The 16,941-nt window shown below is 42.7% G+C and overlaps 1 protein-coding gene across 1 annotated transcript in view; it reads right to left on the reverse strand.

Moving 5' to 3' along the window:
* Positions 1 to 16,941, reverse strand: part of TSPAN4 (tetraspanin 4) — a 431,876-nt gene that overhangs the window by 363,373 nt on the left and 51,562 nt on the right. The window lies entirely within an intron of this gene.

Below are 16,941 nucleotides of genomic sequence, written 5' to 3' on the forward strand. Positions count from 1 at the left end.
TTTCCTCAGCATTAAGTTTGGAACTGCAGATAGATTTTATAGTTAAGCACAGTGGAATTATCCCCACCATAAATTACGTGGGGTTAAAAAGCCAACCCCTACAAAAGAAATGTTCCATCCTTACTGACCACACACAGCCAAGACTGCACTTTATCTACCCACTTGAAAGACATTAGGTCTGTCGATCAGCTGTCCCTGGCTTGCCATAGTTGAACTCCTAGCTTTTTTGCTGTTGTTTGCCTGGGTTTTTTATCTTGTTATTTCAGGTGTTTAATGACACTAATTTCCAGATGGTCTAGAAATCTAACACACCAGCAAGGGGGCTACATCCCTGTTACATGCAGGAGTGTCACTGTCTCATATTTTACTGTTACATAAATCAAGCTGGCCCCAAAGAGGCATCAGGAATGCATTCCCTAAGCATTGCTTTATTTTGATTTTTCTAAAACTAAAAACTGTGGATGTTTCAAGTGTTTCTTGAGAAGAATGAGCTGCCTGATGATTTTTAGATTTTTTTTTTTCCTAAACTTGACAAATACCAGGAGCAACATCACCTTTTAAGGCAAAAGGCATCTGAAAGCAAAATCCTGCTTTTAAGCCAGAGTGACTCATAACAGTAAGGATTCTTCCTATAAAAACAAACTCAATCATGAAGTAAGAACGAGCTAGAAGCTCTAGTAATAACAATTCAAACAAATCCTTTTTTCTCCATGACTTTTGTGGACTGATATTGGCTGGATCAGGCAGGTGCTCTTGGCTACTGCAAAAAAGGAAACAAGCTAGACGACCACCGGCCTGCCCCAGTGTTATCATTCATTTGCATCCCTAGACAGTACAGTAAACACAAGCACAGATGCACATGAACACACTGCGTGCCTTATCTTTTCTATAGGAATGCAGGAGGAAGTCTGTATCTACACTGCAGGCACACATGCTTTCAACAGAGCTGACGAGCAGCTCCAGAGATAAGGCAGAGAAGATGCAGGAGCATGCACACAACGTTGCCTCCAAGCCTGGGTAGCTGTGTGCGGCCCAGTACCACCGTATCTTCATCATGCCCGTTAAACATAAATAAAAAATAAAGACAGGTGTTCAGACTGCAGCCCTGCCTCCTGAAACAGAGGCGCTTGCTGCCATCAGAGGAGGCAGCATTATACTAAAGAGAGGACGTGATCTCAGTAGTCTGCATCTAAATCTACTCCTCAAGTCTAGAAGACATCCAAAATCCTCCTCTTTGAGGAGTATCATAGCCACTGCACAGATTTTCCTTGACCTGTCCAACATGTGAGCCCAGACAACTACATTTTCAGCAAAGAAGGTGGTGACACCACCAGCAGAGAGACCAGGGCTCCACTTCCCTCTCCACAACCAACCTGCTGTACAAACCCAGGCAAAACATTTTATCTGCTTGTGTACAACTTTCATTCTCAGGCTGGGGTTTTCTCCTGTCTCTTCTTTTAACCAGGGATCTTCTTTTACCAGATACTCATGTCTAGTTATCATGTGTTGCTGAGCACAATGGGGCCTTTAAGCATTAAGTTTAGTAACAGAAACCTCAGCTGCAGTGTAACTCCAATTAGAGCTACAAGGCCCCCCTCAAATCCATCTACTCCAGACATCCTGCTCCACAGACTAGAGGTATGTTTTCAATCTTTCTGTCCTGGCTTGTGTCAAATGCTTCCAGGCTCTCTGGTGTGTCCCACACCACCTGGAGTCCATCTAAAAAACTCCCTGACAACTCCCAAACATTTAAGAGATTTTTTTTTTTTTTTTTCAGGCAAACTTCACAAGTTCTTAGTGGGGGAAACTACAGCTTAACAAAAGCAGGTGAACTGAGTCTTAATAGCAAATTCAAACTGTCTGATCAAGAATCTGTCACATCTCAGCTTTCCAGGAACTTGGACACCCTGAGTTAGATAAAAGTCCTGCTCTCTGATTTTCTTGCTTTGAAATATCTATACTTGCTCCTCCTACTCATCCATTCCTCCCTTGGCACTCCTGTCAAAGACACAGTTTCTGCTGTTTTTCCTTGGGGCTTGTATTTATCTGCACACTGGTCAAGGAACCTGCTTTCAAGACGCAGGACACCTCTCAGTGCTCTAGTACTTTCCAGAGGAAATTTCCAGAGTACTTTCCAGTGTGATGCTACTTCATAGCATCACTCAATGGTTCGGTTAGAATGGACCTTAAAGATCATCTTCTCCAACCCCCCTGCCATGGACAGAGACACCTTCCATTAGACCAGCTTGCCCAAAAGCCCATCGAACCTGGCCTTGAACACTTCCAGGGATGGGGCAGCCCTAAGTTCTCCTGAGAACCTGTTCCAGTGTCTCATCATCATCATTCTTCCAAATACCTAATTGAAATCTACCCTCTTTCAGTTTAAAACCACTGCACCTCATTCTATCACTCACTCCCTGATAAAGACTTCATCTTTTCTGTTGACCCTCTAAGTACTGGAAAGCTGCTATAAAATCTTCCAGGCTGAACAACTCCAACACCCTCAGCCTGTCCTCAAAGGAGAGATGCTCCAGGCCTCTGGTCATTTCTGCAGCCCTCCTCTGGACCCACTCCAACAGGTGCACATCCTTCTGTGTTGGTGGCCCCAGAGCTGGATACAGCACTCCAGGTGGAGTCTCTCTAGAGCAGAGCAGAGGGGAAGAATGACTTTCCTGACCTACTGGCCACCCTGCTTTGGATGCAATCCAGGATACTCTTGGTTTTCTGGGGTGTAAGCAGACACTGCTGGGTGACATTCCTTTTTTTCATCCACCAATACCCTGCCAAGCCCTTCTCCTTAGAGCTGCTCTCAACCCACCACTGCTCAGCCTGTATGTGTGCTTGGGATTGCCCCTGCCCAGATGCAGGACCTTGTGCTTGGCCTTGAACTTCACGAAGTTTGCACGGACCCATCGCTCCAGCTGGTCCTTACCCACTGAGCGGTACATGCATCAGATTCATGTCTACCATTTTAGAGACAAGGATGCTGTGTGGGACGCTACCAAATGCTTTGCACAAGTCCAGGTAGATGACATCAGTCGCTCTTCCCTCATCTAACACCTCTCTAACACTGCCACAGGAGGCCACCAGATTCGTCAGGCATGATTTGCCCTTAGTGAAGCCATGTTGGCTGTCACCAATCAACTCCTAATTTTCCATGTGCCTCATCATAGTTTCCAGGAGGATCTGCTCCATGATTTTGCCAGGAACAGAGGTGAGACTCACAGAATTTTTTGAAAGCAAAGGGTAAGCGTGGCAAGAAACACGTGGTACCATAATGTGCTCTTAGTGCCTGAGTTTTCATTCATCTGAGTTCAATCAACAATTTTTTTCTTCCCATTAAACCAGAAAATAGCTTCACCCTCCCTATTTTGAGGCAACACCCAAACTAAAAACTCCAAGCTGCAGCCATTTGGGCAGTGTCACGGGTTAGCATAGCTCCGGAAGTGATTTTCTTGCAAAGAGGTGCTTACAGCTTCCTCTATGACCTGACAGAACCTATCAACTGGCTAGTTTGAATACTGACAATTTTTTAAGCCACATAAAAATTTTGACACGACTCTGTGGTCCACATTTAAGAATGGACAAACCCTGGGAAAGCTCTCTCTTGCTTCTGGCCTTGGGACAGGTAACTGGGCTGGGCCCGTGTGGCCCAGCGGGCCCAGGCTGGGCCAGGACACAGCCATCCTGGAGCCATGCAGCCCTGTTCCACCCACGGACCCCCACCCCAGCCCTGCGACGTGCAGATGGCACAGCCCCGCCCCCTTCCAGTGCGGGCGAAGATTCAGCTGAAGCTGCCCCGCTGCCCAGCAAAGATCATGTGAGCAACAGCACTAAGAGAATTCCAGCTGCAAGGCCCGGGTGAGATTAACCCTTTTTTAGTGCTGTAAGTTTCCTCCAGAACAGATGAAGCCTGCAGACACCAAGTAAAGAAGGGAAGAGTTGAAACCCTGAGGGAGGAGCAAGAGGAGATGCTTAAAGCTGAAATTCTGTTGTAAAGCCATGGCAGTGATAGGCAGTGATATATCAGAGTACCTGCTGTAATTTCATGACAGCATGGGGGGTGGAGCGTTCAAACTGTACTTGTGAGCAAAACTACCTGTGCTGGAATAAGCAAATGCTGAAGCAGCTGTAATTTGATGAGAAGTTTGAACAGGGAGAGATGGAAGTGATGAGGACTCTTGCTCCAAAAATCGGAAGGAGAAGACCTCTGTTCCTAGAGATGCTCCCAGAGATAGTCCTAGAGATGAAGATGATGAGGACCCTTTTGCTTCCAGGGAAGGGGGAGGGCCTCTAGTCCTAGAGATGAAGATGCTTCCAGAGATGGGTGAGAAGAACCTTTGCTTCTGAACAGCTCAACCTTAAAATGGTACCCCAGTAGCTCAAGATTGGACCCCCAAAAGCAGCTGTGTGGAAAGCTGTAAGTTGGGGGAAGGGAGACTCACATGCGAGCAGAGAACCAACCGGGGTGGCTGTCTCACTGTGATCCTGAAGCCATAAGAACTTCTTGTGGCGATGTCTCCATAGCATGAGCAAGAGAGACTCCTCTCCCTAACTGAACTGAACAAGGTTATTATAGAGGTGGTAAACTGACTGAAAATCTCAAGGGTTGTCTTTTTACATTGTCAGTGGGAGAAGGGAGAAAGGTGGGAGGAGGAGAAGTGTACTGAAGGTGTGGTCTGATTTTTTTTTTTCTTTCTTTTAGGTCTGTTAATAAACTTCTTTATATTCTTCTAAGTTTTGTGCCTGCTTTGCTTTCTCTTAATTCTTATCTCACAGACGGTAAATAAATAAAGCAATGAGTATTTTGGACCAAACCACTACACTCTAATTGGTGTTTCTGCCCGGTTACAAACTGAACCCGCTACAGGCAGCAATCCTAAGAAACAACACCATTATCAACAGAGACATCATCAATGGCATTCAATGTTGACCCTAAAAAGGCTTTGCTGTGTGTCTTCCCATGAGGCCTTACTATGTGACCTCTTTTTGCCAGCAGTCATGTAGATACCCAGGGTTAGATTTTAACAGGGACAGCAGAGAAATTCTCCAATTTGTGTCACAACACCACACAGGACATACATGTGCAGAGCAACTCAACTTCCCTGCCACGAAGAGAACGCACAGAAATTCCCAGCACCACACAGATTAGGCACAGTCACTTTCACCAGTGGCAAGGGGCCTTTTTCAGTCTCTGCTCTGCTTTCAGCTACTGCAACTAATTCAGGAAATTTACTGACTGACTGAACTCTTATATTAGCACACAGTGCCTGTAACAAAAAAAGACCAAACTATTCTCTGAAGTCCTACTAAAGCCAAGAGGCTGTGGAAAATATATTTTAAAGCAGACATGAATACTGCTTGCTCTTGTTTTTAAGAAGAAAAATACCAAAAAGAAATGTCAGCAAGATTCTTCTCTGTACCACCACCCACCAGTCTCCTACCCACCCCTGCTTTTTTATTTATGATTTTTTTAATTAAGGTAACATTGTATTTTTTGCCCACATGCTCTCCCCTCTAAAAAAACTCCACTTGACAACTTGCAATCATTTGAAATCTCTTCCTTAAATTTCTATTGCTTGATGCAAGATACCTTCACACTGTCAGGAAAGACTACTCTCCTGCCATGCCCATAGCCATCACCATGTATTCAAACCCCAGCGAATCTGCCAGATAAGCTATCTCCAGCTGGTATCTTATATATATTATATGTATAAAAAACATGGGGGAATATATAAATAGTAATTCCCTTCCCATTCCTATTTTAGGATTTCCTGAACTCTATGCTATTCTTATCCTCCTTACATCAGCATTAACCCTGACAACCATATTCCTGCAACATTAGTTCACTTGTGTCTCTGGAAACCGCTGGATTGATTTTACATTTTGGAGTTATTCTTGACAAAGTCCAGGATATGGAACTGCAGCCCATTTACATATCAGCTGTTAAACTGATGAGCACGTGTAACTTCTATTAGAGTTAGTGCAAACAGCAGATTGTCACTTAGGCACTCAGCTCCAAACATCCACTTGCACTCTGCATCCCTCCTGTGAGCTTGAAAAAGGCTTTGTTAAATACTTGCATCCTGTGTTTCTGCTTGCAAAGGCATCTGTGCTCAGCACTTAGCACTGATAGTGAGGCCTTAGGTTTTAACGTTCATATTTTTCAAATCCTGCACTGCCTAGTGTGTAACTCTGAAGTTTCTTGTGGCCTGTTAACTACTGCTCTCTCATGCTGGTTAGACATAACAAAGCCTCTCCAGGCCTGCTCTCCAATGACACCCAGATTGTCCTAGGCCCAAATGTGTAAACTAACATCTTAAGAAGGGGGGTAAACTTGGGAAAATTACATCATTAACTGAAATTTTAATTGGAGAATTAACCCTGATATGCAAATGAACCAAACTTATAAACGTGTGCAGAACTCGTGACCCAGGGTCCATTTTGGCAGTAGCCCTTGGCCTGCCCAGGGTGTGCCTTTGAAGGTCCTTCAAATAAATGCCTACCTTTATTCCCTTATTCTTGTATAGTCTCTGCTTTCAGGTGGCCAACTCAGGCATCAATAGCTGCAAGATCCATGATCCTGCTTTGACTGTTCCCAAGTCTCAGCCCAACTGGTAAGAAAGTCTGTTGTTCTCATGCAGAGGAGCTTTCACTTTTATGACTTTTATTGCTAAATACAGAGCAAAAAGATGAGGCTTTACATTCTTCCATACCCTGGGCATTTTTAGATGGAATCAGCAACACAAACAACCCATCCCTTGGGAAGGATGAGAGTGTCCCAGTGTAGTCTTAGGCAGTTACTCCTCAAAGCAGGTAAAAAAAGGAGGCTGAAACACAGTCAACTCCTGAAGGTTTCTCTGCATCAATCACTGTTTTCCTTCATTGTCATCTAACTCTCAAGGTCTGTCTTTGTCTCTAGCATTACTAGATTCCAAGAAGATCTCTGCAGGACATGCTACATCTCACCAGAGAGCACAGGAGCAGCTCCCATGACACCTTTCTGTATCTGTCAAAAAGGAAAGGTTGCCTGATGCTGACTGTTCATTCATAATTAAGATACCATTATGACCAGCACTAATAATTTAATACTTTCAAAATTCATAATTAACTCAAAATTATTAGAAGTTCAAAACATGAAACCATGATTAAGGTCTCCAGCTTTAAACTTGGTTTCTGGTTTTAGAGGTTATGCCTAAAAAAGGGCTGATTCTCCCTGATTAGTAACTATAAAACATACAGATGTTCAGATTAAAATATCCCATGCACTGAAGTTCAGCGTGCAAATTTGTTAAGGAAGATACATCACCATTCATTTAACTAAGAAGATATGCAATAAATGATACATTTATTCAAGTTTCATTTTTTCCCATTTTAGATGAATGAACTGTGGATTTGCTTTTTATTAAAGTTCGGGTAGAGGGGGTTTTTTTTGTTTCTTCTTTTGTTTTTATGTGATTTTTTTGTTTATTTGCTTAACTTTTACTGTACTTGGAAGAAAACTGTTGTTAAGGGAACTTTCCTGTCTGACCATCCAGGAGCCACTGTGAGTCACACACACCACTCCAAACTTTCACTGCTGGAACCCAAGCCCCTCCACAGAGGGCAGCTGTGCAAAGGGTCAGCACCAGGCCACAGCTCCTTGCCTGTGGGTCCCCCACCCAGGGCACAACCTGCAGCTCCCACTGCAGCTGCACACCCACTACCTCGGTGTCTACACCTCAACAACTGAAACCTGATTAAAATCTGCAGAAACAGCATTTATTCACTACCTAAACTGGCACAGACCTGATGACTTACCAAGAGAAGAAAACAAGTTTAAAAACTGCATTTAAAATGTTTATTGTAATGTAAATTGTTTCTAAAATAGTATTATCTATAATGAAAGAAAGTAAGGAAATGTGACTGCTTCTACCAAAATAGAGTATTTCACCATCCCTCCTTTAGTCTTTCTTGAATCCCTCCCTGACACAAGCTATATATGACATTCTCAACTCCCAATCAGTCTCACAGCCTCACAAGTTACCTGTCATGGAACTGCTTCTGCTGTAGGACTTCAGTGACAAATATCCTCCCTACACCTGCAGAATAGGCTATTGCTCTCACAGGTTATCCTGGCACTGCAATGAACTCTTTTTCCAGACGATTAGGCCATTGATTTCCTGTGGTTCAAGCATTTTCATTTTCCTTTAAAGCCCTAGCCAAACCTGCACTGGCAAATATTTCTTAATTTAGATGCTATTAAATGGTTAGGGAAAGTTTAAATCTCTACCTGATTTGTCATTATTTCAAATTCACCACTGAAGATGTTTCTTTTCAGAGAATACATTTAATTTCATATGATTATGATTATACACACAAACAAATACAGACACAGCACTGTTTAAATGCACTGATTCCAATACTTATCCAGTGATTCTTAAAACTGTTCCAGGGCTTTGGGAAACACAGGGCATTTTAAAATATGATGGGTACTTAGCTCCTGAAATATATTCCCAGTGAACATAGCCAACTGTAAGCCTTTAAACAGAGATCAAAGGTATTTTCTAAAGGAAATATTCCAATTCCCAAAGAGCTGATACATCTCTTACAGCATCCCAATATTGCACACATTTGTCCCCCTGTCATCCTTATAAGTATCAGGACTATTCTTCCCCTGCTGTGACGGGTATGGACCTGAGACACCACGAGGATGGCAAAACCAGCAACAGCAAGATCCTCCCCACTCTCCAAGCTCCCTCCGAGCAAGGGTAGTGCAGCACTGCCTGAGCTGACTGATAAGTTTACTAGCTAGGTCCGGGGTCACACTACACTCCTTCAGAGGTGTTCATGGCATGACAGCGACTCATAGCAACATTCAAGCCATCCTGAGATCATCCACAACACTTGACATCATGCAGGAAGACAGAAGTGACCTTCCCAAGGAGTCTGCTGCAGAGCTGGGAGCTGAACCAAGAGCCACCATGCTCCCAGGGAGCACCCAGCTCCACAGGGAGCAACAGGTAAATGTCATCCCTCCCACAGACATGCCCTGAGCAAACATTTAGAAGCACCTGTGCAGGAGCAAGGCAGACAGGAAAATCAGCCAATGAAGGCAAATGAAATTTTGGTGGTAACAACAGTTTACACATCACTTAATTTCCTACCTCAAGCAATGAGTAAAGCACTTGAGGACATGGCACTCTGAGTTTTCTAGTATTGTAATATCTGCAAAGTATTCACTTGTTTGGTGAGGGATTTTTAAAGCTTTTCCACTTATTCTTTTAAGCTAGTGACTTAAAACGACTGTTACCTTAATTTTATTGCTGTGGATACACCAAGAGACACATTCTGCTCCCAGAAAATCTCCAAGACAGTAAATTACATCATACAAATTTTACCATGGTACTTCCAGGGAGAAGACACACCTCTCCTATCCTTGTCCTTTGTGGTAACTTTACCTTTACGAGTTAAACCAACACATTTGTAACTTCAAGGCAAGTTTTGATCTTTTGCTCTCCTAAACCAATGATCCAAAACACACAATCCAAGTGAGTTTTCCATCTCGGATTGCAGCACTCCCTCTGCTCTGCTCTTCCATCTGGCCACAGAGTAGCTGGCTGCGGCCCCAGGCCCCCGTGCTGGCACAGCAGCGCAGCATCACTTTGGGCCCGTCAGCAAGCCATTACAAATAACACTTCTGGCCGGGCCACAGCCGCTGCAGCCATGGAGGCACTCCTGGTAAATGAAGAGCTGCTGTGCAGCAATTTCAGAGCACTGGGGTCTGGCAACAGTGTGAGCACTGGATGTGACCCACTCAGTGGGGGAAGTACGGCACAGCGCAGGTCTATCTGAGCCAGGACAGCAGCATTCACATTGTCCAAAGAGTAACACTCTCAAACGCACCAGTATCAGTGACAAGGTGAGAGACTTATTATAGAATAACTGCACAGAATTCACTGAAAATTTGTGATCTACACAGGAGTCAAATTATCATCTTCAGACAGGATCAATTACAGTTTATAACCCACACTTACCTGCACAGTTTAGAAAGCATCTAAGCCAGTACCTAGGTACCAGGTTTCTATGCCAAAGGTACTAAACAACTCTACAAATCACCAGTACCCCAGATATCTTCCCTCTGGAGAAGGATTCAAGAAACAGATTTAATGGGATCCTTACCACCACTAGGCCTCAGGAAAACCAAATGCATCTCATCAAAAATCAGCATTGCTTTCTGTGTTTGCTTTAAGTTCCACTGTAGAAATGTAGGTTGGCATAAACTACTGCAAATATATTGGAATATTTTACACTCTGCCAGGAGACCCTCCCTGGGTTCAGAATAAACAACTTTAAATTATTTAAAGGTTTTCAAAAGTTTTGTGCTGAATCAGTTACAGCAGTGCCACATTGCACCATATCAGTTAAATAAACTTGACAGTAGATGCAGTCCTTTACCTCCTGTCCTGATCCCTATTACACAAGCAAAGCAGTTACCAACAGGACTCGAGTCTTCACTTCTCTGCCCCTCAGTTCTCACACATTGCAGAGACAACACTTCAACTTACTGGTCCATCTTGCAACCAAGAGCTGCCCTTCAAATCCATCTCTCACAATACCTATTTACTACGTTCACCTCAGGAAATTTCTGGGGTTTTTTGAGGCAGACTGGCCAGTACAACATACAAGTATAATTACGTGCCTATACTTCACAAAAATGGGGGGAAACAGGAAAAAAATACATATATATATATATATATAAAAAGCAAAGCTCCACACAAGTCTATGATGAGACAGAGAGCCCAACTTGGAGCTTCAGATGTTCATAGAAGACCGAAAGTATCCACCCCCCAAAAACCACAAATTTAAAGCACTTTGCTTTGGTTGTCCTTCTGTCTTGGAGTTTGCTACTATCACACAAAAATTGGCAAAGTAGATTAAATGCTACAGGTGGAGATTAAACTTGCAGGGATAACAGCTGTTCACTGGCCACTAGTACTCTTACAGCATTATGGCTAACCAGCACATTTCTTGTTAGAATCACACCAGGCCCACAAGTCAATAACAATGATAATGTCTTATCTTTGCCTCTCCCCAGCAGCTTCTGCCATCTGCCTTTGCTCTTTTGACTCACCTTCAGCCTGGCACAGTCTAAAACTACTCTCTAGTTTATAGGTCATACATGCATGTTGTTATTCCCTTTGTACAGCTAGTGCTGCTCTCTTTTGCAAACTCAATGCTTGGCTGATGCCCATCCATTACCACACTAGAATGCACTACTCTACTGAAAACATAGAATTAATTTGCAACTGTAAGAAATGCTGCTGTTGCTATTTACAGTGAGACTACACTGAAGAAATATGCTGTGATTGTATCAAAACGTTGTATCACTTAAGATATAAGTAAACTCCTGCTATGAAGATAACATCTTCTCACTTCTGATCTCCTTTAACATCAGGCAGTTCATGGGAGGATAAGGCAGAAGGATGATACCTCACAGCTGGATGGGAACAAAAGCCGAAAGTCAGCCACAGGAAGTCAAGCAAATTCTGGACCTGTCTGGAAATAATTCCTCATTACGGACAGCCTTTGAAGCATTAAATGATACAAGTTGTTCATGTTCTACAGAGCAGGAGAGAGGCTTAAGAAACAACACCCAAACTTAAAAATACAAGTTTTTTCTTGTAACTGGTCCATGCTTTCCATGATATGCCAATAGTGTAATATTCCCAATACTAAGCCAGGTACAGGATTTTGTCTCCAATGAACACAAACCCAGCCAGCAGTTTTACACCATCTCTTTTCCGGACATTAATCTCCCAATGTAGGCGATGCGTATCAACTCGTATGGAAGTCCCCCCAGTTCCATGAAGCAAGGTCAGTTGATACTGATTAATGATCTGGCTCAACATATCCAAGGAACTAACGCACTCATTAGTTATCATAAACAGCAGGATATTACAGTAAATTATGACAGCTGCTGTGTGTAGCTTTTCAAACCTGTTTTCTATGCCTTCAAATACAGCTAGCATTGGAGGCGTCCTTTACAGGAAAAGAAAAATCATCTATAGATCAGCACTCTGTACAGAGTCCAGCAGTCTGTAAGTGTTACTTGCCAGCATTTACAAAGCAGTGACGCACACAGTGTAAAGCCTTTGCTAACACCAATTCACATGGAGTGCTTTCAGTAAAAGCAGACACAAAAACCACTCTCCTCTCATTATTATCCCCAAAGTAAAGCCTGACATCCTCCCTGCCTCCTCTATGAACCACTCAGTTCTCCCTTCTGCCATTATAATGTTTATAATTTCTCTACTTTTAAAAAGCACGTGAATAAAGGCATAGCTTGAATTCATGAGGGGAAAAAAATGTTTTCCTACACTTTCTAAAATCTCTCAAAATCTAAATATTTGAAGACATTCTATTATGCCCCTCTATATAAATACATCTTCACAACCCTCAAAAATGTCATTCCACCTGGCTGCTTCTTCCAGTCTCTCCCACATCCACACTGCTGTACTTACCACAAAAGAGATGGCACAAGGCAGGAGACAGAACGGGATAGCTTTCACCTCCTGTGCATTTGCACAGTGTGTATTGTTCCAGCCTCAAAAACATCACAATTTAAACAGATGAGGCTGGGAGAAAAAAAAACTGTTTACCTCATTTATAGGTTTTCAGAAGACTAGGAACCTTGCTCATGATCACAGAAATTTATGGCAGAAGAAAGAACTGAACTCATACATCTCAATTCATTAGTATGACTCCAGTAACATCTCTCCTTTCAAGAGCAGTGTGTCCAGTCATTTCTCACCATGTGAGGTCAAGAAGGACTTGAGCTGCAGAGATTTTTCTCTCATGATCCCTGACCTAAGGAGAAGGGATGATGTTTTCCTGGATTTCATTACTTGAATGCATACACATGAACAGTTACAGCAAAAAATGTTAATGCAACAAGCAAGGTATGTCCTATTCATACCTGTGATAACAGCTCTCTTGGGTACTCTAAGCAATAGCCTCACAAAAACACCTCAGACTCATTTCCCTGGCTGTTTGCCTCTGGAATTACTGGATTTGAATATATACCAATACATGGAAACTGAGGCACATATAAGAAGAGGAATAGTGAAAAAAATTCCTTCAGACCCTTTCCTCTTGGGAACTCCTTCAGTTGTGTCTGCAAGATAAAATAAAATAACAGTCTAAAGGTTCAGTGGAGAAGAAAACACCAACCAAGCAGGGAGATGGGGTGGGCAAGTGGGAAAAGTACACAGCAAAACAAGCTGAGAAAGCCCTGCTTTTATCCCCTCACAGAAGCTACCTGAAGGGAGTCCATTGCTGATATCTTTTTGAGTAGAAGCAAGAAGTGAAAGAACAGGAGACTGAAGCCCACTGCCACTTTTTTATCATGCTGATGGAACACAGCAGGAAGCTGGTCTCGCAACTCAGGACAGCTCTTCTTATCCTGTGCTCTCATAGCTCAAAAACAACTTCATAAGACTTGTGCAATGGTTCGTGCCACACATCCTAACCCCCTCTGTGAGAGCAACAGACACTAAAGGCATAAATCCTCTGCTACAGAGCTCTGGCTCAAGGCAGCATGCTGCAAGGGAGAGGAAGTGACTCTAATTACAGCTCTGATCCCTTTGCTCCTGCCCACAAGAGAATTCAAATTTAAGGAATCTGCTTTACCACTAATGCCTTTGCTGCGGTACTCAAAAGCCACCCCCACTTTGTATTCTGGACTAGCCAGGCAGTGTGGTACATTGTTCATCTCCATACCCAGGAGCCTCTCAGCAACTCTAGCTGTACGTAATTAGACGCAAACTTATACGGAGAACATGCCAGCCAGTTCTGAAATGGGAATGAAGTTAGCATATGATCAAACTTGGGGACAACTTCTCTAACCTCTAAGTAATCATCTGAAGACAATGTAAAAACCATAATGCACTGCTTCAGAGTATTTCCCTTTTCAGAGGCTTTGTCAGAGTAAATCCTCACACACACACCCCGAGTCAAGAACTGAAGACACTTCACATGCCTCAGTTCTACCCTCATGTCAACAATTCCAGCTCAGAAGTCAGAGCAGAGAGAGAACATCAAACAAATTCATCAAACTCCTCTCATCTCTCACTTGCTAAATAGAATTATGTTTACATTGGTTAGCAGCATCTGTTAGGGATTTAATACAAAAGCAAGCATTGTTTTGGCCAATTTATCAAGTAACAAGAGTACTTCCTGAATAAACACTTCCATTGCCCTATTAGGGGCACCCACCTAACCACTGTGCCAGTAAAGGCACATAAGAGTATTTTCTCTTCAGTAAGAGCCATCACAGGAATGAAACAAAAGGATTGCAATGGATATGAGAAATAGCCCTTTCAGGAAAGTATCAATATGTTTAAATAAAGATACTATCTTAGAAAGGCAAATAAAGTGCAGTACTTTCCTTCAGATAAAAAATAAGCAATGTTTAAACAAGGTAGTCATTTCATACTGATGGAATCAGTCCAACTACTGCAAAATAACATTTTACTGAAAAAGCTTTCCAGTTCATAGCCATTGGTATAATTATCCCAGAATAAGAATGCTGGAAACCGGTATAGTTTGTACTACCACAAGAGAAAGTTAGAGTAGCACATTTGTAACATTCTAACTGAGACAGCAAATGTTATAGTCTGTTCAGTACAGTATCTGCCCTCCCCCTCAATCACAGATGTAATCACCCTCACATATTGCAGGATAGTCCCACTGCCAGGCAAGGGAATGTTAAATAGTATGGATGTGAAGAGCTGGATTCCACAAAATCCAGCCATTGGGGAAGAGAAGAAAGCGTGCTTTACCCTCTGGTTCCCACTTTCTTTTTAAGGAGCACACAACTTCTGTGGATCTTGTTACTGGGCACATTTTGTAGAGCAGAAAGTAATTCCATTATAGATTTATCTTTTTCTTCTGCAAACAGTTCCTTCATAAAATCAGCAAGTAAAGTTTCTGTAAGGTCAAAACTGGCTTTTCACCCTCTAGAGACCCAACTGGTCTTTTCAAGAAGTTTAATAGCCTTTATCTCTTGAAAACATCTCAATTGTGTGGGTTGTTCCTCTGATTGCCCTTGCATTATAAATATATCTGCAAGGCCTGCTGACAGCATGAGGCACACATTATACAGCATAGCCACCGAGCGACATTTTTCTGTTAAATACACAAAATTATAGGAGCACATGCCAAGGATAACATCTATCCTCTAATGCCTACAAAAGCTAAGGAGACTTTGAGCCAGCTTGCAAAGTGGCTAGGCTGATTCTGTGACAATATCCATGCAGCTCTAGCCTTACTCCCCCATGAGGTGCATCATAGACTATTTTCCAAGACTAACATTCCATTCCTAACCAGTCCATGATTCTACGTCCCACACGGAAGCGTGACTTCATTCAGGCCACAGTAAGTCTGTCAGACTTCGCTCTCCACTAGATTTTTGCACTGGCCATATGAGGCTATTAAAGGGTGAGCAGGTCCTGCTAATAACTCCTTGGCTCTCCAGATCACAAGTCTCCATAAGGATAGGAACCACAGAGCCTGGCTTGGTGTGATGCTGCCGATTGTATGCTGTTGTGGTAGCAGTTGGTTCCCATTTTTCTTCAACCCTCAGCAAACCCCACAACAGAAGGGTTCTCTGAGACATTGCTCGCTCATCCTCCCTTCCCAAGCCCAGATGGGCTCCTCTTCTGCCCAACTCCTCCAGTTTATATACTGGGCATGTCGTTCTATGGTGTGGAATGTCCCTTTGGTCAGTTCGGGTCACCTGTCCCAGCTGTGCTCCCTCCCAGCTTCTTTTGCAAACCCCCTCACTCACGCAAAGGAAAAAAGTCCTTGACTTAGGATAAACACGACTTAGCAAAAAAAACCAACCGTGTGTTACCAACACCATTCTCATTCCAAATCCAAAACACAGCATTGTAACAGCTACTGAGAAGAAATTAACTCTACCTGACCTGAAACCTGGACAGTAATAAACTTATCAAAAGGTAGGTTCAGAATCTCCGGTCAACATATGCAGGGAAAAAAGGAAAAATAACTTTTACTAAGCATCGTCAGTTATGCAAAGGTGCAAACAAGGTATTTCCAATGGAGATTTTTCTGTAATTAGGTCCAACATCTCAGACAGCTCAGAATTATAGAAAATCCCAAAGCGCGCTATTGGCACATTAGGGGCGGGATTTTGTGATCCAAGCAAACAATCTTTTAAGAGACCTACAAAGGAGGAGCAGTACAGGATACTTTTGCAGATTACATCCTGCTACAGTCATTGCACATGAAGTGCTCCAATTATATTACAAGGAAGTATTTGTCCCTGCTGAAGACCTTTTACTTAGTGTGGCTCTGATTTCCCCCTACACACCTTAACAGAGCCTGAAAAATTACAAACCAGCTTCTTGCAAGCCTATTTGGGTGTTGAGTATTTCAAGCTCTAGGTACCTCAAAACCTTAAATACAGCAAAACAAGTTGAATGCTATCATCTCACTTAACTTTGCTGACTGCAGAAAAATATCCTAGAAACCCATTTCCTCACACAGCTAATTCATCTTCCCTGTGTGGGAAGAAACCCGTTTCCTCAGAGAACAGTGTGCCAGAGACAGCCACTGATGTACTGGCTTTTAATGTTGATTTCATATATCTCGTTGGACTGAAGCCATGACAGCAGCATTTGTTATTCCTTCCCCTCCAAGCTTGTACTGAAACACAAACAAACAAGGTCTTCACCATAAGACCAGTAAAAAGCAGTTAAGTTTATTTCCTCAAAGCAATATGAAGTATCTCTACTTAAATCTTATTTTTAGAATGCAAACGTAGTTTTAAGTTTATGAGGATTTTTTTTAAAGGAATCGTATTACAACCTAATTCTTCCATATTCTATTTAGGACATTCAAGTAACCTTTCAAGTACTCCAGAGAACAATGTCCACC

The sequence above is a fragment of the Corvus kubaryi genome, unplaced genomic scaffold (assembly GCF_017639235.1).
Source record: "Corvus kubaryi isolate FWS band 111438036 unplaced genomic scaffold, C.kubaryi_AGA036_p1.0 37392, whole genome shotgun sequence".
NCBI classification, from domain to species: Eukaryota; Metazoa; Chordata; class Aves; order Passeriformes; family Corvidae; genus Corvus; species Corvus kubaryi.